The 22,335-nt window shown below is 43.6% G+C and overlaps 1 protein-coding gene across 6 annotated transcripts in view; it reads left to right on the top strand.

Annotated features, from left to right (window-relative positions):
- The window catches only part of LOC147618120 (synaptotagmin-5-like), a 128,421-nt gene that overhangs the window by 74,182 nt on the left and 31,904 nt on the right, over positions 1–22,335 (top strand). The window lies entirely within an intron of this gene.

Genomic DNA, 22,335 nt, shown 5'->3' with positions numbered 1-22,335 from the left:
GAGAGTATATACATGCTGAATGTAAGTGATGGTTTGCAATAGGGCATCTCTAACGAGTTGGGACACCAAACTTTATATGTATATTGTCATGTGGTACCAATGGCTTACGCCTAATCATGCGTGACAACATCACTGTAGCCTCTCTATGTTTTTCCACTCATCCTTCCCTAGGCCTGGCCCAGAAGGCTACACCATACATAGCTGTTGGTTGTACTAAAGTGTTGGGCTTGGGTTGATCCAGAGCAGAGGGTGCAAAGGGAGAAGAGGATCATCTAGGAGGTTGAGGTGCCCTAGGATCTCTGCAAGCAGCTCTGTTGGAACTTGGGTTCACCCAAATCTTTGCTCACCTGTTCATTGATGTCTGAAGGAGGCCTGCAGAGTTGGCTGCAGATTTCATCATTGAAGTTTGAAGCTTGGAATTGGAAGTTTGAAGATGACGCTGTGACGACTGTTGCTGGGTTCCGTCTGTGAAGGTTCCCCTCTTTTATGTTTTTGTTTTCCTTTTTGAGCCCATGTCTCAGAATGTTGAGACTTGTCTGATTTTTACAAGTGTGGAGATAACGAAGAGTTTGGCTAGAGTATGTTGTATATGGGATGATGATGTTTTATGATGAGATGTTTTGGTTGGGCTGGGTGTGTTGTTCTGGATGAATTTGCTTCATGTGGAGTCAGTTGTGAGTGAGGTGGTGTTTTGGTGGAAGTTTGTTGAGAGTGTTCAATTGGGAATGAAGATCTGAGTGTTTGAGAGTCAGAGTTGAGACAAACCTGAAATGGGCTGTGAGAGAGATGATGATTTGATGATTGTTGAGGAGAGTCATCTGTGTTTGAAGATGTGAAGATTGCTGTGTTAGGTCTGAGTCAGATCTGAAGGTAGCTGAGAGTTCACAGGTTAGCTGGAGTCAGCAGGGGAAGTCAGCTGTGGTGTGTAGGCTGAATTTCAAAGGTGTAAGAGGTCAGATCTGATCCGGGAGGATAGTTTGAGTTGGCTGAGTGAGCTAGAGAGTGTTCAGTTGTCAGTTTGAGTTAACAGGACTGTAGAGGATATCAGCAGAGTTTTAGTGTGCCTAGGAGTTGTGGTTTTTGGGTTCCTGAAATTTGATTCCAGTATAACATCTTCTTGTGTGGCTGGTGGTGGTGATATAGAGGCCATCACCCAGGACCATCACATCATGTAATTACCCAAGTCCATGGTGTCTCCTACTTGTGGATGGGGATGCGTTGGTGGTTCAAAAGAAGGGAAGCCTTCACAAAGTGCTTTGTTAAAAATACTTGCAAGAATGGGAGCTAGTACAAAGTGCCCATGGGCAAAGTGTTCCACACGTAGATCCTCGTGATCTTTTGCTCTCCCATTATGCAACTTTTTAAGAGACCTAGTATCATTGAGAGCATCAAAGAGGTAAGATGCTCTGGGCCGAGGAATGTGTGACATTTGTGGTATAGGCTCATCCGCCGGCACATCATACAACTGCCATGCATAGACTTCCCAGAGGCTAGGGTCTCTGTTAGGTGTGGAAGTTCTTTTTTCCTCAAGAATGCGCCAAGCTCCTAATTATGGTTGCTCAAAAAGAGCCGGTATAACTCCTATTCTCGTCTTACAAGAAGCGTGTGCGTCTTTCAACAAGTGAGTCTACGGAAGCTGTGTTGCATCTCATGTGCTGAAAGTTTTTGAGAGACGTATACATCGGACGTGGGTGTCTCTGTCAAAGATTGGTAGGAAATATAAGTGCTATAGAGATCACTTCTTGAGACTCTCTGAGGATGGACTTTGAGACTCTGAGAGATCCTGAGATACATAGAGATACACATGTCACATGCTATGCATATCATGATTGGCTCCACCACACTGAGAGAACAGACCAAGCCGTGAGGACAGGACACCTCTTAGAGAGCCATCACAAATTTTTTCGCAATATAGGCATTCATATCAGAGTCCACCACCCATACTAGTGCCTTTTCTTCGAGATCAGAGTCCACCACCCATATGTGCACTCCAGCTAGAGGAGTTTTGATGAGTGAGCAAGCCTGGTATCTTGCAAGCCAGACGCCCTCGATCAAGAGCATCACGACCAGGCAGATCAAGGAGATTCTCCTCGATATAACAGTCTCCCATTAGAGAGGCCCGACATTCCCTCTGCCATTAGATCATTCTAGCCAAGGCGGAAATCGTCATTAGCTGATCACGGCATATCTCACTCTATAAAAGATCATGTGTTGATTATATGTGCATACACGAGTGTTAGTAGATGTTTTCTTTTAACTTTTTCTTTCAGTTCTTCATGGCTTGGGATATCCATGGTACCATTGTATCATTTTTGCATGTGTACCCTTTACTATAATAGAGATAGGGTCTCCTATATGGACAACAATGAGAAAATAGCAGTGATGAAGCAAACAAGGTCTCTCCGAGGGACAAAGGTATGGATAGCTGATGAACTCACCCCGCTACAACTCAAGAACAGATCGGCAGAGCTGAATAAAGTTAAAGAAGCGAGAAAGAATGGCAAATGGGCAATATACAGAGGAGGACAAGCAATCATTAAAGAATTCCGTACCCCACCTCCCTCAAGAGCAAATCCATCCATGGATGAAATATAGCTATTTTTATTTTGAACCTCAATTTCGAACTAGATGCAATAGAACCCATTGTAATTTAAACTCTTAAGAGTCTTAAGAGTTCATTTTGAGTTATTTTGTTTTCAGTTTTATGCCTCTTTGGCATCGATACCCAGAGTGGAATGTAAATGGATGTACCTGATCTGTCCCATAGGTCGGATTCGGCCTCCCGTGGACGTTAATATAACTTTCTCTCTCTCTCTCTCTCTCTCTCGCTCGCGCGCGTGCGTGTAGGTGTTAATATATTAGGTTTAGCATGCTAGATGGCCAAGAACCACTAGTCCAAGGAGATGCTCCATCCCACAGCTTCAGATCCGAGAGATCCTCCAGAGATATAGAAGTGCCCCTCCACAGGTGCCCTAGTTGGGTTATTAAAAAAAGATCATGCCTTTTCCATGTCACTTCATGGACACATCGTAACACTTTTGGTCTCATAGACCCTTTGGTCTTTTGTGGACATAAATATAACTTTCTTTCTTTCTTCTCTCTCTCTCAACAAGGTACATGCATGGCAATTGGTTTGCTCAAAGTATCCTCCCACCACCTCCAAGTAGTGACTGGGAGAGGCGAGAACATCTCATTAGAGGAGCGGATTTGCAGAGTATGCACCATAGGGGAGGTAGAGGATGAGGTCCACTATATGTTCAGATGCCTAGTGTATTATAAGATACATGGGAGTTTTCATTGCTTCGTTTGGGAGTTGTTCGGCCCACTTGCACGGGTGATGCAGTATGAGGAACAGAGATGTCTCGGGATGTACTTGATAGAATTGAGATGACAGAGAAACGGAGTATTGAGAGGACATGCTGAGAGATGAGGCCAGCCCATACAAGACGTTGCCCAAAGATCCATCATTGATTTCTTCATGGCACGAGCATCCACATAAGCCACTGATGCTGACACCGCCACATCAACATGAGCTCATACCAACCATACTCAGGCCATATTCACGAGAGGAGTCCTAAGTGGGCAGGCCTATTCCATCCTATGTGCTAGGTGTTAGACATCATCCCCTACTTGTTGGCTTCCTATTTTGTGTCCTATTTTAGCCTCTAGGGCTGACCATGTTAGTCAGAGGGGCTGGTCACCCCTCACTTATGTTTTACCCATATTTATTCCCCATTTATGGTCCTGGGCATTTTTCCCAGTCGTGGAGATATTTATCACCAGTCGGCTGCCTACATGTAGGAGTATATATAGCCGGCATGCCTCCGTCATATTTCATTGCTTGCCTAGCTTGTCTAGCTGCAGTTCCTCACATATGAGGTTCTCCCCTCTTGCTCGTGACATGTATTCCTTTTGGTAATGATATTGAGAGCAGGTTCTCACCTGTGTTTCCTCTCCATCTCTCTCTCTTACTCTCTCTCTCCTGTGTTTCCACTTTCCCTTCTTCCGCTGCACATTCTATCATGGTATCAGAGCGCCGGTGATTGTCAGCGTTGGATGCTCTCTCCTCTACCACTTCAGATCTGCGTTTTTCTACCCATGGACAGATCTGTGTTTTTTCACCAGATGAAGCTTGCGTTTCAGATGATTCATCCCTCTTTCAGTGGGCTGCAGTTTCTTCTCTTCAGGGCGTCAGTTTTCAGCCTTTTAGGTAGCCTGACAGGGGCGTTTTTTTGGATAGCATACCTTCTTGGCGGCACCTTCTAGGGTTCTCAGGCGTTTTTTTTTTCAGATCTGGGCAGCAACATAGCTGTCCCAAACAGGCTGCGTTTTTGGCCTGTTTGGGCTTGTTTTCCTTAGCCGTGATCTTGGAGCTCTCTGGGCTCCCTTTAGCCTGTCCCTTCTGGTTATCTTGTGCCATCCCTCCCCCCCCCCCCTTGATTGTTCTCTGCAACAGTTCTTGATCTGAGGCTTCAGCGTTTCCATATTCAGCCTTTTCTACAGCCCCTTATACCTCTGCGTTTTCAGATTCGCAGCCATGGTTGCTGCGTTTTTCTGAACCGATCTTGCTGGTAGCTCTACCTTCACTTGGGCTTCATTTGTTGGACCCGAAGGTACCTTCTCTTTAGCATTTTTCCTCATAGGAGGTGTGGACACTGGTTGACCTGAATTTTCAGGTTTGTAGCCCTTGTCTGGCTGCGTTTTCTTCTCCAGTGGACACAGATCACTTGCAGAGGGGGTTTCTTGTTTGGATTGTGGCTTTGGTACTTGAGGAGGATTCTGAATTTCAGATTTCAGTCAGCGCTTTGCTGATTTTGGAGCATCTATACCTATGCTTTGTTCCTGGCCTACACGGTTTCCCGGTTTCTACATGTTCCTCAAGCCTTCTGTTGGCGGTGGAGTGCTATTTTTTGCTGGATAGTAGTGTTTTGGTTGCGTTTTGCTTCCCACAGGAGTTTCTACACTCAGAGGGGGCCTATCTCCAGCTACTTCACTTGAGGATTAGTTTTGGGAGCTGTTTTGTTTTTGTGGAGACTTTCTTCCTTGAGAGGAGTTTCCAGTTTTCTGGAGGAGAGCTGTGATCTTTTCAGAGATCCTGAGCCGAGTTTATTTTGTCCGAGCTTGTGTTCTTTGCAGTATTTGCAAAACAAGGAGGGTGTTTTGCCCTTTCACATGGATCCTTTTTTTGTTGCTGATTCTTGGGATCTGATTCTACTTATGGAACAGTCTTCTGCTATCTGTGATGCTTTTGAGGACTTTGTTACCACTGCAGTTTATATTCCTGCTTTCCTTCCTCATTTGTGAGGAGTCTACCTTTGCCTCTCTTTGTGATACTTCTGAGGATGCCCCTCCCCCTACCAGTTCTGCAGGTTTGTTGTTTTGGAGGATGGTTTTTTGGACCCAGTGGCATGCTTTGGATCTGTGGTTGCTAACCGTGCCTGGGGCATAGTGGTACTTCTAGAGTTTTTTGGATTTGGATCAGAATGAGGTTGGGCTTATATCAGTGTGACGATATCTTTTTTCAGAGGGGGATGTGGAGTCCTTTCATCTTGCGATGCCCACCTATGTATAACATTGGGCTACTCATGTTATGGAGTTTGAGTAGATGGACCCCATCTTTTCTACAGAGTCTTTACATCTTGCGATGCCGACCTTTTCAGAGGATGCTTTTATATAGCATTTGGCTACTCTTGGTACAGAGTTGGAGCATATTGACTTTTTTTTAAGGGTTCTAGTGAGGAGCAGTTTGCTTCTCCCAGGATTGATTATATATAGGATCTGATCTTGGTTGTTTTGAGGTTTTTCATATCTTCTCCAAGCTGGATACACAACATTCGACTTCGGGGAGTATTCTTACACTTGGGTTTGGAACCATTATTTGGAGCAACACGTCGTAGCCTATATGGTTGTTCTCCTCTAGAGGAGTGGTGTACGTGGTAGCTTGTTCTGTTGCTTTTGTGGAGCTTTCTTGGTACCTCTTTCCGTAGTCTTTCATCTTTGATCGAGGACGTCTCTGGCTTCTTGGAGTTCACTCAACATTTGGTGTTGAGAGGGGGTGTTAGACATCATCCCCTACTTGCTGGCTTCCTATTTTGTGTCCTATTTTATTCCGTTGCACATTCTATCACTAGGTGCCCCCGACCCAGAGCACCAAGGATCTACACCACACAGAGACAAACCCATGAGATCCTCTGATGACGTGACATGCCCTCACCATAGCTGAGAGAGGTTAATGCCTTCAAAAGAATGTCGATGAGACGAAAAAGGTAGTACAATGTATCCATGATGAATATCGAACCATGGGAAAAAAGAAAAAACTGTATCTTGTGTTTCCACTTTCCCTTATTCCGCTGCACATTCTATCACTAGGTGCCCCCGACCCAGAGCACCAAGGATCTCCACCACACAGAGACAAACCCATGAGATCCTCTGATGACGTGACATGCCCTCACCATAGCTGAGAGAGGTTAATGCCTTCAAAAGAATGTCGATGAGACGAAAAAGGTAGTACAATGTATCCATGATGAATATCGAACCATGGAAAAAAAGAAAAAACTGTATGAAACTAGCTACATAAGCTAAAGAATCAATGTGATGCTACTTGATGACAATGTGTGGTCATACACTGATACCATTCTCTAGAGTGCAATCCAACCATAGAATCTCCCCGTGTGATTGGAGCTTCCCATGTTGTGGAAGGATATTGTGTATCGCAGCTACCAGGTGGAGGTATGAAGCCTCTTGAGATGAGACCTGGGGCATCTGGCTATCAGAAGGGATCGCACTTGCTCACTAGTCACACCCTGTGTACGTGGGGCGTGAGGATGATGCATCTGCATAGGCTGTTGTCGATCCATCAGGTTTTGCTGCTGCACTAGTTGGAATGTGCCATGTGTTTGAGGTATCCTCGCTCAAAAAGAGTTGGTACAACTTGTATTTGGGTTTGGTAGAAATGCACGCTTCTTTTTAAGAGAGAAGGAAAGAAAGATTGTATTAAACGTCTATGAAAGACCCAAAGCATCTATGAGACAGACAATGAGTACATATGATCCATGAATAATGTTGGAAACATGAGAAAAAATAAACGTCTAGGAAATAAAATGGACTCACGTACTACATTAGCCCATGGATACAAAAAGAGTCAAAGCTCATCCTTCTCTCGAATGGTGCACAGTGTAGCAATGTCTACCCCCTGGTGGTGGTACATCTCTATGGCATGTGAGGGTTGTATCTGTAGCTGGTAGTTGGAGGGTCTAGATCTCTAGGGGCAAGGACGTCGGGCTCTCGGCTGCATAGAATTTGGGGAATGTCAATTCTGAGATCGATCTTTCTTTTGCCATTGCTTCACTTGGTTTAGATGAGGAACACCTCGTAACATGATCATCTTCCAGTATGTTGTCATCTAAACGTACTGCATCTCTTCAATTGAATATCGTTTAATTTTTCCTATGACTCACATCGTGAGTCCAAGAGTTTTATCCGAAGGATAAAATCTCTAATGGATTCATTTGGTTGACGCTCAATTGAATAGAGTTCTTTTGCTGCACTCCACCAATCACCTTGTCTTGAAAAACCGTGAATAAAGGCTGTTTTCAAGGTTCTGAAGTTGGTCTTGATCGCCAGCATCAATATGATGAATCATCGACTAGCTTTTCCAGTATGTTGTCATCTAAACGTACTGCTTCTTTAAACATTGATCGAATGTTTCAGGATTGGATACAATGATCAGATTGTGTACGTTATTATTCTTTAAGTCCATCATGAAACATCTCTTCAATTGAATATCGTTTAATTTTTTCCATGACTCACATCGTGAGTCCAAGAGTTTTATTCGAAGGATAAAATCTCTAATGGATTCATTTGGTTGACGCTCAATTGAATAGAGTTCTTTTTTTGTACTCCACCGATCACCTTGTCTTGAAAAACCTTGAATAAAGACTGTTTTCAAGGTTCTAAAGTTGGTCTTGATCACCGGTATCAATGTGATGAACCATCGACTAGCTTTTCCCTCTAAGCATAGGTTCAAAGCATATACATTGGTGGGATAGTTGGGATTTCCAAAGGCTTCACATCTCTGTTCAAACATTTGAATGAATTGAACAGGGTCTGTTGTTCCATCGTATTTGTCCATAATTTTGGAAATTTGCACGGCTGTATTTTTGTACGAGTCAATGAGGCCGTATGTGAGTGCTCTTGTTGGGAGAGTCTCACTGAGTTCTTGGGCTATCCCCCTTCCTAGACTAGTCAGTATGTCCAAGGTGTGGGCATCCAGGAAAGGATTGGTATCTTTAGGATTTGTGGGAATGTTAGGTAAGGGACCCACGCCCGGTGGGATCGAAGTGACAGGGGGTGTAAAACCCGATGACACGCTTTTTACAAGCATGGCCAATAGTATTGGGAGGTGCATCTGTGGCATAGATCTCAATGGCTCGAAGATGTCAGCCATTGGGTTCAGTCCTTGTGTGATCCCTGGCAATCCCTCTATCGTTGCCATGTTTGATTGCGTAATTGCTCCTTAATGAGCAAGCACACGCTTGTTTTTTTTTTTGTTTTTTGTTTTATTTTTGTTTTTTGTTTTTTATATTTTATATTTTATATTTTCTCATGGCCCGTTACAGCCTCAAGAGGCTTGGCGTTCTCTTCGTTGGGTCAAACGACTGTCTGTTCGTCCTAATTAGCTTAGGCGCTATACGCACGCGAACGACCTGTTAGAGATAATTTTCTGGAAAAAACATATGCTAGTAAACTTCTCAAATGTCAAATGAGGTCCTAAAACCTATTTTCCATCACTTCTCAAGACGAAAAAAATTTTCAAATTTTTTTTCCTTGTTTCGCAACACGTTTTTGAGGGTGTTCCAAAAGGAAATTTGAAAACTTTGTATGAGGGAGTTGTAGTATTTTTGGAGTACTACAACTTTGTTTCCTTGAGTCATCCGTGATTTTATCGTTTAGACTCTCAAAAAGTAGCTCGAATATGGTTCATCGTTGTTTTTCGTGTTGTTTTTTTTTGCGATTTTTTTGTGGTTTTTGGATTGTTTTTTGCCTCGATTTTTTGGTTGAATTTTGAGACTGCTGGTCGGAGGCCAAAATAATTGATTTTGACTTCGAACGGCTAAGTCCAAATTCGAAGAGCTCGGTGTTAGCTTTTGGATGAGCCCTAGAGCGCCTTCATCGGATATACAGTTTAGGGGATACAGGCCTCCAAACATGGGTGTTTTCCAGAGTCTTGTTTGTTTTTTTTTTGGGTTTTTTTTTTGTGCCGACGGATGTCCTTTTATGTCGTGAACTAGTAGGGTGCACTTCACGCTGTGAAGCGGAATTGATAAATTTTATAAATGTTGATTTGATTTTTTTTGGGTCGCGTGAACGAAGGGTCTCACGCCATGAACTCTCAACGGTTCACGTCATGAACCGGACTTAACGAAAAAGTTAAATTCGTTTTTTTTTTTTGCGTGAACAAAGAGTCTCACGCTATGAACCCTTAACAGTTTACGCCATGAACCGGACTTCACGAAAAAATTAAATTCGATTTTTTTTGGGTCGCGTGAAGGAAGGGTCTCATGTCGTGAACCCTTAACGGTTTACGCAATGAACTGGACTTTACGGAAAAATTAAATTTGACTTTTTTTTCTTTTTTTTGTCGTGTGAACGAAGGGTCTCACGCCGTGAACCCGTAACGGTTCACACTGTGAACCGGACTTCACAGAAAAATTAAATTTGATTTTTTTTTTGGGTCCCATGGACGAAGGGTCTCACGCTGTGAACCCTTAACGGTTCACGCCATGAACCGAACTTTACGGAAAAATTAAATTCAATTTGTTTTTCGGCACGCGCTTCTAGGATGTGAACGCTTAGGTCGTGAAGTTACAGAAATGGTTCACGACGTGAACCATTTTTCGAGTCTAGTAAAAAAGATAATTTTTTTTATTTTTATTTTTAGGAGGGATATTTTTTGAATTTAAAATCAAGGAGATATGGACATTTTTCCAAAAAGGTAAGTGGAAATAAAAAAAGTCAACCTTTTTATGACACTCCTTACACCCTTTATAAATGACCCCCAAAATGGACAATTTGAGAACATCTACTCATTGAATGCTCATTAGCCTTAATGAGTTATGTAAAAGAGTGATTAAGAATTTATCCACGATTAATCTTTTCATTAATCTTTTCCTCTCTTACACAATCAAGGACTCTAATTAATTACTAATCTCTAATTAATTCACACAATTGAGCACATCATTGGATAGAGCAAGGAGATACTAATCTTTATGCATCAACAAATGTGTAAATTAATCTAAAATAAGAGATTAATTAGACTCTTAATTGTGGTCTTCTCTTTTAAGACAAAATTAAGCAAGGAGAGTCAAATTTCTATAATTAATGAAAAAATTGATATAATTAGGTGTTTTGATGCATCTAGATGCTCTCAAAACACTCAAAAATACCAATTTCGACTACTCATATGATCAATTTAGATTTCAATTAACACATTTTTAAATTTTTTTTGCCTCTTGAGCAAGACTCAATTGCACAATGGGAGGGTCTGTTGTATTATGAAAGAGATTCACTTATATACATGGCCATAAGTGTTCACACCGACCGGGCACTTTAGGCTCATAAGAGGCCTAATGCTGTTACAATGACTACTCTCATAATATATACATGAAGTACATCACTTAGGACTTCATCCTAGCTTGCTACCACACGCTCTTGAAGCGGGAATCGCCATAAATACTCCGTCACACCATTACGGACGCCCGTCCAAGTTTTAGCTTTGGACACTATTGCATCATAGGTTGAATGTATGACCCTTTGGTGTATATATCGTGACTCCTTGATGTAAGGTAATGGCGGTAGATCTTGTTAACCCTAGAATTGGGTTAAGAAGTGTTTGCTTGTATTGCTATATGAGAATATGGACTAACCTTTAGGGTTGTAAAACCCTTAAATACTGACCAATAAGATGCGCAGAGAGCATGTGTCTTGGGCTGAGTGTTGGCCCTTGAAGTTTCTGCTGGACAGCAAGTATGCTCCTATTGGGACTGATGTATACCTCTGTCCAACTTGCGTTATATGGGCTGGGGGTTGTCTTTGGGAGTGGTATCAATGTTGCTTGTGTTCAAGATGATGAGATAAGGTGCGAAGGGCAGAGACACTTATATATATTTACATACATATATATATATATATATATATATAGAGAGAGAGAGAGAGAGAGAGAGAGAGAGAGAGAGAGAGAGAGATTTTATTAACGTCTTCTAAAGGCCAAAGAACAACCTATGAGACAAAACCTGTATACATTACAAAAGAGAAAAAAAAAGTACAAAGTACTCTATAATGTGGAGATAAATCTCATACAGGGCTCTGGCTAAGTACTGTGGGGTGGGTTGTAGGGAGGGGGGATAAATACATCCGATAAAGCATCTAGCTTCAACCGGTACCAATGATTGGGTGTAGGATGTCATACATCGAGTTAGGGACAAGATATCTCCCAATTTGTGCTAGATCAATCTAGGGTCTGTCCGCTTTGCTATGTCTTCTCAAGATCTCATCAATCTGTGTCTAGTGGAGACCTGGGGGGCGAGGGCTTGGCGGGCGGGGGCGTCTCCTGGATCGTAGCTCTCTCGCTTGGGCTGATGTCACTCCTCTGGTAGTAGATGTAGATATAGTGCGTCTCCGAGTGACTCGGGTCTGGACCAAAGGAGGTGTGGAGGATGTCCCACCACTAAGAGTATACTAGAAAATGGCAAACATAATGCTCCCTTGTCTCCACATCTATGTGGCACATATTGCAGATACGTGTCTCCCTCAGGGCTCCTGTAGCTCTCCTTGCCTCTATCTCTAGAGTGTGAAGATACCCGAAGCTGCCCAATAGTAGTGCGCATGGCATAAGACACATATACATCCATGTAACCCGGGAGATCGGTGGGGATTTGATAGTGGTATCAGAGCATACCTCGTGAGCGAGCAAGTCGGTAGGTAGAGAAGATGAGGTCGAAGAAAGGTAAAAGCTTGCTGTTTTTTCTGTGCATACTGCTGTTTTCAGAATAGTATGTGTTTTTCTTCATCAAAGAAACCCATGTTGATGGGAGGTGGTAGTCTAAGTAGGGTCGTTGCTTTGCAAGGAAGAGGAGAGTCGTTTGTGCAGTCATACGCATGAATTGCAGGGAGAGAAACAAAAAAAAGCACGTTGCTTTTCGTTGGACGAGAGAGAGAGAGAGAGAGAGAGAGAGAGAGAGAGAGAGAGAGAGAGAGGCGGTTGTGGCATGCTGGTCGAACGCTGGTGAGTAGGCGATTAGTAGTCGAGTCTGTGCAGGCGATAAAACTGGGAGCCGGCTCAACGTGCGAGGGCAGCCCTGCTGGCACAGGCGATACAACTGGGAGCCGGCGCAACGTGCGAGGGCAGCCCTGCTGGCAGGCGTCTAAGGCTCTATTTGCAGGCGGCCAGGCCTGCGTAGCTGGGCGGCCAGGCGCTTAGGCTTACGTAGCCAGGCGCAGGCGGCCCAGGCCAGGCTAGGCCGGCGCCCAGGCCAGGCCAGCGCCCAGGCCAGGCAAGGCAGCCGCCCAGGCCCACGCAGCCTAGTGGCAAGACCTACGTGAGGCTGGCGCAGATGCTGGAAAGCAAGCCGGCAGCAAAGATGGCGACCACTGCACGTGTGACGCCTGCAAACCACACGACGGCACTAATCCAGGAGGAAAGAAAGAAAAAAAGCAAGGAAAGCACGTTTTTTTTTTAGAGCTTTCGTTTTTTTTTTTTAGGGTTAAATTTTTTTTAAAGTTTTAAAAGACTCCAGGTTTCAACGGTGTTTTATTTTTTTTATTTTTTAAGAAAATTGAATATATATATATATATATATATATATATATATATATATATATATATAAACACAAAAGCAAAGCAAAAGCTAAGCCTAGCTTTTGGAGATTTTTAGCTTTTGGGAAACCTTTATAAACCCCCTCAAGTGCCACACATCTCTCAAGTTTTCAAGCTCTCAAGCTCTCAAGTTCCCTTGCACTTTCATTGTGCAAAGATCGAATTTTCTCTCCGCGTACCCTCTTCACAATGTCGACCCAAGAATCGAAGTTGGAGCGTGGAACGTGAAGGCTCGCCGGCTACGGAAGGTACCGATGCCGATCTTTTTGACGATTGTGTGTCAAAATCAGATTTCCAAGAGTTCAAAGTAGCTCTGGAAGCTTCTTCGACGGAACGTCAGGCACAAATCGCAGCCCAGATGCAAGCTTTGCAGAACTCCATCGCTCTATTGACCACTACCCTCTCTACTCTATCGGGTATGGATACCTTGGCTTCAGCTTTAGGCCCCAACATTACTCCGGAACCGTTCGGGGGCGAGCAAAAGCAGCGCACCAAGGAGATCGTGGACACGTGGCTACACAAGTGGCAAGTTCACTTTCAGTTTCATCCATATGATGATGGAAAGAAGATCCAGTTAGCAGCAGGTTTCCTGTCCGGCAAAGCTTTGCTTTGGTGGAAGGAACTCAACCCTAAGCCAACGACTTGGGCACAATTCGAAGACGTCTTCAAGAAGGAATTTCTCAAGAAAGAGGATGACTATGATGTTGTTGCCCGGTTTTTAGCTTTGACCATGACCTCGCAGCACCTCACTTATGAGGTCTACCTCCAAAAGTTTCGTGACTATGATGTTGTTGCTCGGTTTTCAGCTTTGACCATGACCTCGCAGCACCTCACTTATGAGGTCTACCTCCAGAAGTTTCGTGACTTGCAGATGAAAGCTACAAAGATGGATCCCACTACTCTTTTGGGATTTTTCGTAGCTGGTTTACCAGACTCGTACCGATTACAGGTTAAAAATAACAAATGTAAAACATTGGACGAGGCCATTCATTCAGCTCGTATCTATGATGATACAATGGTCTCTTCCAAGTCCAAACCCGTTACCGAGCAGGGGAACAAGCATAAAAGAAAGTTCTCCGCACCTATGGCTAACATGACAGAAGGAAAGTTTTCGGACCAACCTTCGAAGAGTTCCAGTTCGACACCAGCGAAGAAGAAACGACTCCTTAGGGCTTTAAAGCTCAAGAAGGAAGGACGTTGTTTTATCTACGAAGAAAAAGGACACATGCGTAACGAGTGCCCAAAGCAAAAGGGTACCAAGACAAATGCAGGACCCAAACCAAAGGCAGCTAATCAGTTGTCTTTGACATGTACGTCAATTTTTGTACTTTCTCGCCCTAGTACTTGTTCTAATTGTCTGTTCAATTCTAAAGTATTTGGCTTGAATGATCTTCTCCGAGTTTATGGAGAAGTGAATGACCATAAAATTCACATTCTTTTAGACCCTAGCAGTTCACATAATTTTGTTGACTACAAACTTGTGCAGAAATTGAGTCTTGATACGACACTCAGCGACCATACCTATGAGGTACGCTTACCTGCGGGGGAAGGCAAGTTTGGGATCGCAAGGTGGAGATGCTTCCAATCCAGATTCAGGACTACAAAGATACTCTGGAATGCTATGTAATGCATCTAGAAAATGTAGACTTGTTATTAGGGATTGAGTGGTTTAAGACTCTTGAAGTCCAGATAGATTGGTATAGTCATATTTTTTCTTTTCAGCATAAGGACACCAAGTATAGTATTTTAGGTGATTGTATTCATCCCTCTCAGGGATCTCTTGTAAATACAATTGATTTTGGAAATATAATGGATTCTTCTTTGTATACCGCTTTCCATTGTGTATTGATTCCACTTTCTTCTTTTCTCATCCCTTCCATGGATGTAAATGAATTAAGTGTGTTTGAAAGTAAAGAATTACAGAAGATACTTGCTTCGTTTCAAGATGTATTTCCTAAGGAACTGCCATCGGGTTTACCACCTGAACGGGCAGTAGATCATCGTATTGACTTAATCCGTGGTGCTCATCCTGTCAGCATTCCACCTTACAGGATGAGCCAAGCTGAGGCAGATGAGTTGGCTAAACAACTCGAAGATTATTTGAGGATGGGGCCAGATCCGTCCAACTAAATCACCTTGGGGTGCACCTGTGTTGCTTAGGAGAAAGAAGGACAATACTTGGAGAATGTGTATAGATTACAAGAGATTGAACAAGCTGACCATTAAGAACCGTTATCCTCTCCCTAGATCAGATGACCTGATTGACCGGTTAGCAGGAGCGAAATATTTCACGAAGATAGATTTACGTACTAGCTATCACCAGATACGTATTCATGAAAGGCATGTCGAAAGAACCGCCTTTCGGACTAGGTATGGCCATTACGAGTTTCTTGTAGTATTACCTTTTGGGTTAACCAATGCTCCAGCCACTTTCCAGCAAATGATGAACGATCTTTTTCGTGAACATTTGGGGAAATTTGTGGTGGTGTTCCTGGATGATATTTTGATTTATAGTCGTACTCTTGAGGATCATGTCAGACATCTCACGATTGTCTTATCTATTTTAAGACAGAATCGACTGTATGCTAAGTTAAGTAAATGCGAGTTCTTTATGACGACCGACATCAATTACTTGGGACACAAGATCACTAGACATGGATTGAGCATTGACTATGATCGAGTTCAGAAGGTTCTGGACTGGCTATACCACAAACAGTGAAACAACTTCGTTCTTTTCTCGGTTTTGTTGTTTTTCTTCGGAAATCTGTACGGGAGTACTCTCAGCTCACACTACCGATGACCGACTTATTGAAAGGTCGTGGACGTAAGTCAAATCAGCCTATCACTTGGAATAACGATTTGGATATGGCCTTCAGACTTTTGAAAGATAAAGTCAAGGAAGCACCTATCTTAGCATTGCCTGATCCTAGTCGGCCTTATGTTCTTGAAACTGATGCCAGTGACTATGCTATCGGGGCTGCTCTATTTCAAGATGGTAGACCGGTTGCTTCTGAAAGTAAAAAGCTAGACGATACTCAATCTCGTTGGCCAACCCTTGAGAAGGAGCTTTATGCTGTGATTCATGCTCTCAAGGTTTGGAGATATTATTTATATGGCTCCAAGTTTGTGGTATTGACTGATCATTAGTCAATCAAGTATGTGTGTGATGCGGATGATTTGAGAGGAAGGAAAGCTCGTTGGGCAGAGTTAATGTAAGATTTTGATTTTGAGATCCGTTATCGGAAAGGGTCCATGAATAGTATTGCACATGCGCTTAGTCGGATTAGAGAGGTGAATACTTTGTCGTTCACCGAGATTTCTACTGACTTATTTCAGTCATTGAGAGGGCTTTGCAGGACTGATAGTTATTTTGGTCCATTTTGGCAGAAGAGCTCATTGATTGACCAAGACTCAATGACTGAGCAGTCTACTATTCAGGCTGCAGGAGGATAGTGGATGATTCGGAATGGTTTACTATTCCATAATGACAAAATTTGTGTACCACAATCCCGGACATTAGGTCCAAGATTCTTAAGGAGTGTCACGACGCCCCTTCTGCTGGACACCCTGGGGTACACAGGACGTTATCATTAGTGAAACACACTTTTTATTGGCCAAAGATGAAAGGGTATGTAGAAGATTATGTTCTCAAGTGTCAAATTTGTCATGCAAATAAAGCTGAACGCTTTAGACAGGCTGGGTTGTTGCATCCTTTGCAAATCCCAGGTAATAAATGGAAAAGTATTTCCATGGATTTTATTACCGGATTGTCAAGAACACATCAAGGCCACAATTCTATTTGGGTTGTGGTAGATCGCTTGACAAAAATGGTTAGATTTTTACCGATCCGGAAGACTATTACAGCTACGCAATTAGCACGGCAGTTTATCGAGCAATTGTTTAGACTGTACGGGTTACCGCAGGACATAGTCAGTGATAGGGACTCTAAGTTTACGAGTGATTTTTGGAAACTTGTTTTTGAGAAGTTGGAAACAACTTTGAATTTGAGTTTTCCTCAATTTGATGGCCAGACTGAAAGAGTGAATCAGATTTTGGAGGATATGCTTCGAGCATATGTATAAAGACAGAGTTCATGGGAGGATTATCTTCCTATGTTAGAATTTGCTTATAACAATACTAAGCATACGAGTACAGGGTTTAGTCCTTTCATGCTTATGTATGGTTTTCAACTTACAGTAGGATTCTCAGGACTTCACCATGATGCAGCACGTAATTTTTTGCAAGACATGCAGGAAATGTTACAAGTTGCGAAGGAATCTATTAGAAGTGCTCAAGACTGAGACAGGTTTTATTCTAATAAGCATCGTTCACCCAGAGAGTTCTCTGAAGGAACGATGGTGTATTTGCGAGTTCCGAAAGATTCCGAGACTTTACGGACAGGTAGATCTCTGAAATTATCCCCTAGATACTGTGGACCATTTCGTGTTACACGACGGATTGGTTCAGTTGCATATGAATTTGTCTTCTCATGTGAAAGTTCATCCTGTATTTCATGTCAGTAGACTTAAGGAAGTATTGGGTGGAGCAGATCAATTAGTTACTCCTCAAGAAATTATAGATGTCGAGGACATGGCATTTGTTTCGCACGAACCTGAAAAGATTCTTGGATTTCGTGAACGAAGATTGCGTAACACGCTTATCACGGAATACAAGATCAAGTGGAAGGATCGTGTTGAGGAGGACGCTACATGGGAGACATTGACTACTCTTCAGAGAGATTACCCTGGCTTTTTAGTGAGCTCACGAGTGAGCTCTTAGAGGAAGGGGAGTATGTCATGTGCACAGTGTGTATCTACCGTGTGCTACACGCACGCAAGACTAGTTTCGAGGCTTGGGGAAGCTTGGAACTAGGTAGGCTGATTGACGAGCTGAGTTAGGGAAATACTAACGGGCGGGCGTCCAAGTGTGGACGCCCGATGACCGGCCAAGAGCCTATAAAAGGGTGGCCAAGGTTAGTTATTGGGATATAGAGAGTCTCGCGAGTTTGTGAGAGCTCTATGGTCTTGGAGCCTGGATCTAGTGCAGACGTGCACCTGCTTTACGCAGCCGAGGCCGGCAGCAGTCTCGAGGCCCGCGAGGGCAGCTTCGTGGTGGTATGGGACGTCGCGAGGAGGAGATTGGTCGGTACGTCATCCTAGTGAGCTCAGCTCGTGGCTCGGTGGGGACAGCCAAGACTGTGGGCTTGCCCACGGCTGTCATGGTTGGGAGGTGAGTCAGGCCTGCACCCCCTAGTTGTTTGTTTGTTCGTTTGTTTGCAGGTTTCGAGTCTCGAACCGAGAACGATCACGAGGAGATCCGTGGGGATTTGACAGCCTCTACTAGCATGGGCAAAGACGCAAACTCTGCCAAAACTCTCTCTTGTGGCGTTGAGGTTTTACTATGAATTATCCATGAGAACATAAGTATCTGTGGGCACTCTAAACCTTGCCACCCGCTCGCTAATAGTCCTGGAGCCCAGATGGGGGATGCATACATCAAGGCTGGTGTGACCATGGTATCAAAAAGCCATCCCTTTGTACGGGGTTCGTGAAAATGTGCCTGGTGGCATTGCCTCTCAAGTAAAGCTAAAGCTACATACTCTCTGGCTACCCTGTTCTGAACTGCTTGTCTCATGGAGAACCTCCCCGCTAAGCTAGTAAAGGTGACACCCAATTATACATATGATGTCATTACATCCACACGTCTCTCGGTATATGATATGGGTGGTCTCTCGTCCCTGCTCCATGGTATTGAAAATCATAACCTTGGTTTTACCAAGATTGACTGTCAGGCCCCCCTGATTACAAAACTCCCCCAAGGCATCCCCTGCTGTGTGTTTGAGACAAGTACTACATTGTCTGCGTAAAGCATCAAAGCTACATATAGATCTGCCAAAGATGATCCACTGCCCCTCCCTCTGTCCACAAAATCTGCTAGCTCATGAATGTATAATCCAAACAGGGTCGGAGATAATAGACATCCTTGCTTAACACCAATAGTGCTAGCAAGCCCCTTTGATAATCCGCCACACGACCCACAACTCTGTCATACAAAGCAATAATCCCCCATATCATCTCTGATGGTATCCCAACTGTCTGCAATCTCTGCATAAGTCTGTTGCGAGGCAGAGTGTCAAATGCCTTGCGGAAATCCACAAAGCAGCAATATAATCTACGTATGTGTCTTCTCCGAATTACTTGTTTGGTATTTTTATTCATGCCTGATGCATTTATGGAAAATCTGGTTTAAAAGTCTGTGGAACATTGTACCAATAAAATACTCCAATAATATACTTGGTATTGAGGGGGGGGGGGGGACTGGAATTCCGGCCCCAGTGTGGTGTACTGAGGATTATCTATTTTCAGTTTTGTCTATTGTCTTGAGCTATCATAAGGATTTCAAGTGCCTAAGTGTTGCTAAACTTCGATATGGTGCCCAATACGAATTTACTCCTAGCGGGGTGCAATTGCAGGTGGAGCGGTGTGTACAACGGAATGAGGTTTGGGTGGAGTTGTTCAAGATGGTGGTGAGTTGGGATGTGAGTGTGGGACTAAGGGATCAAGCTCGAGTTGGTGTTAGATGTGATATTCAACATCTAGATATTGGTGAAAGAGTGAAACCGGCCTCTGGTAGAAACCAAAGTGTGGTAGACTAGCAGTCACCCAATCCAATTGTAGTCTAGCCAATAAACAAATAAACAGGAGCTAGAGTGCTCCAATACAAGAAAGAGAACGACACACCTGTTGGCCCCAGAGCTTGGCGCCCCTTTCGGTATTTCTTTATTCAATTTCAATGGAAAAGTTTTAAATGATTACAACATGGCCATCCATGGCTCGTATGTCTACAAGTCCAATCTGCCAATCCTCAGGACCTCTTAGCATAGAGGTTACACAGCCTTGTGTCCCAAGAACACCACACTGTTATATCCTCTAATCTGCTAAGTCTGTACATCCATGAGGCCTTGAAACATTTGACTGAACCATGCACATAGCCACAAACTCAGCCATGAAAACAGTCCACAAAACTCTTCCAAATCAGCCCACAATCTTGTCCTGTTTCCACCCTCTGAACTGCCAAACCCTTCCTCTCACAAAGGGCCAGAGAGAACAACTCCGGAACAGTCACGAGCCAGTGAAAAGAGAGACTCCATAAGACAACTCCTGCAGTCACACTTGCTCACAAAGAGAGAGAGAAACTTACAGTCGTTATGTCGCTTTTCACAAGAGAGAAAAGACGCGAGGAAAAAGCCCCGTTCTGTCATGCCCTCTTGTCTTGCAGCCGTCCGGGAGAGAGAAAACCAGTGAGAGAACCTGCTGTCCAGCCTTGTGTTCCCTTCTAACAGTCCACGCTTCCCAACTGATAACCAGCTTCTTGCCAAAAGCAAAGGACAGAGAATAGGAAGAACCTGCAGGCGCCTATATTCTCTGCAGCACAGCAGCCAGCTTATCCTCCAAAAAGCCAAAGAGAGAAGAAAAAGAGACCTGTGTTTCTGTCCTGTTGCGCAACACAGCAGCCAGTTAGCTTCACTCTCCAAGAGCCAGACCAGGGCCTGAATTCAGATGCGCCTGCATACACAACAGCGCAGCCCGCCTGCAACTCTCTCCAAAAGCAAGAGAAAACTGAAGCGCAGCCTGCCCTTCTCTGGTTTTTCTCAGAAAATCAGTCTTCAGCCCTGCCCGCCAGCACCCCTTTTTCCAAAAAGCAAGTGATAGATAGAGAGAGGGAGGCATGTACTCCAAAAGTAGAGTAGCAACCCCCCCCCCCCCCCCCCCCCAAAATTATCCTAGGGGCCACTTAAATTTTTAAAACTTTCCTAGGGGCCACCCAAGCTTATAAAACCTTATGTACTTTAATTCCTTGGTCCCCCTTCACACTTGAGGTTGTCCACACATGGGTTAATAAACCTTAGCCCCAAGTATGAATCTTTAAAATATTTATCTTGCTCACCGACCACCATGCTCACACTTATGCTGCACCCATTTCACAGGGTCATGACAAAGAGGATCTGAGTGTAGCGAGACGGGTCATCCTCGCCTTTCTTTGTTTCACTTGCAATGATGTAAGGTCATCACTAAGATAAATGCTAGTTGTTCAAACGGCTGCTCTTTTGTCTTGCATAATTTCTCTTGTCCTTCTCCAAAGTGGCCTGCATAATGGCATTCTGACCCAGATTCAACCTTCATTTACGTGCTACTTCCACCCATTGCGAGGTGGCCGTTATATGCTTCTTGGCAACTTCTACCCATTTGGAAGTTGCCACCACATCCTTATTGAGATAAGCATTTTCATTCCTAAGGGCATTTTTGGCCTTTTCCAAGTCTTTTGAGAGCTTTGTATTTGCCTCTTTCAGCTGCTCTAGTTCCAATGCTTAATGCATGCTGCACTGATATTTGCCCCATCTTCCTGTGCATTCTCTGCAAGGCAAGGCTGGAGCCCCACAAACTCAGCTCGGAGCTGCTCTAATTTTGATGCCCATGCAGCCTTACATGATGCTGCTGGAACCATCAGGCAGTTCACACACGATTATTAATGCAGTTGAACACTTAAAACTAAATGCACATAGTTCATACCCTTAAAACCATGGCACACTTCAATACTTGACACCGTACTGGGAATAGAATCCCCCAAGGAGTATTACCAAGGAGTATTTATTTGATACAAGCTTTGGGTCCTCTTCTGTTCCCACACAAGGGGATAGGCCAGGTTTTCCAATTTAAGAAATACAATGTCTCACAAGTTGTTTACATATCGATGAATCCAAGCAATCCTTATAGAAAACATGTCTTCAAACCCTCCAGGAGTATTGTCATAGTACGGGCGGTGGTCAAGAGATAGGTAGCCAAGAATAGACTCCACCAGAAAACAGGGTATCAGTGGTATAACTCCGGTGCAATTTGTACATCCAGTGTATCCAGTAAAATCAAGTACAACAACTGGTACAACAAGTGCAATCAGCATGTACAGCTAGTTGGTACCATCATCAAGCATGGTACAGAAAGTGCCACATCAGCATGGTACAACCAGCTGTACAGAATCAGCAGTAGGTAGACATGTACGGACTGATACGAATACCATGTCAGAAACAGGAAGGATCCGTACAGTAGGTACGGACTGCACGGAATTGTGTGGACATTATGTAGGGAGGACTGTACAGATTGGTGCAGGGTGGGGCAGCAGCACATTTTGGCGATGGTGATCTTCCTACAGGCGAACAAGAAAACCGGTGATGAATACATATGCGCAAAGATTTTCTGCATTTTATTTTCCCACATGATTTTCTTCTTGTGCTTTTGCTTTCACATGGTTATATTTGCCCCAGATTATAAGCTAAGGTCAAAGACCATAATGTGGAAGCAATGTCCATGCTTCCTGAGCACTCAAATAATAATAGGCGTGAAGGCCTTTGTTAATAAACTTGTCCTTCTTCATTAATAATGATGTGAACACACACAAATAACCTG

Source organism: Cibotium barometz, chromosome 35 (genome assembly GCF_041138505.1).
Source record: "Cibotium barometz isolate CiBa-2024 chromosome 35, ASM4113850v1, whole genome shotgun sequence".
Lineage (NCBI taxonomy): Eukaryota > Viridiplantae > Streptophyta > Polypodiopsida > Cyatheales > Cibotiaceae > Cibotium > Cibotium barometz.
The sequence above is the reverse complement of the archived record's forward strand: the minus strand, read 5'-3'. Positions and strand labels throughout refer to the sequence as shown.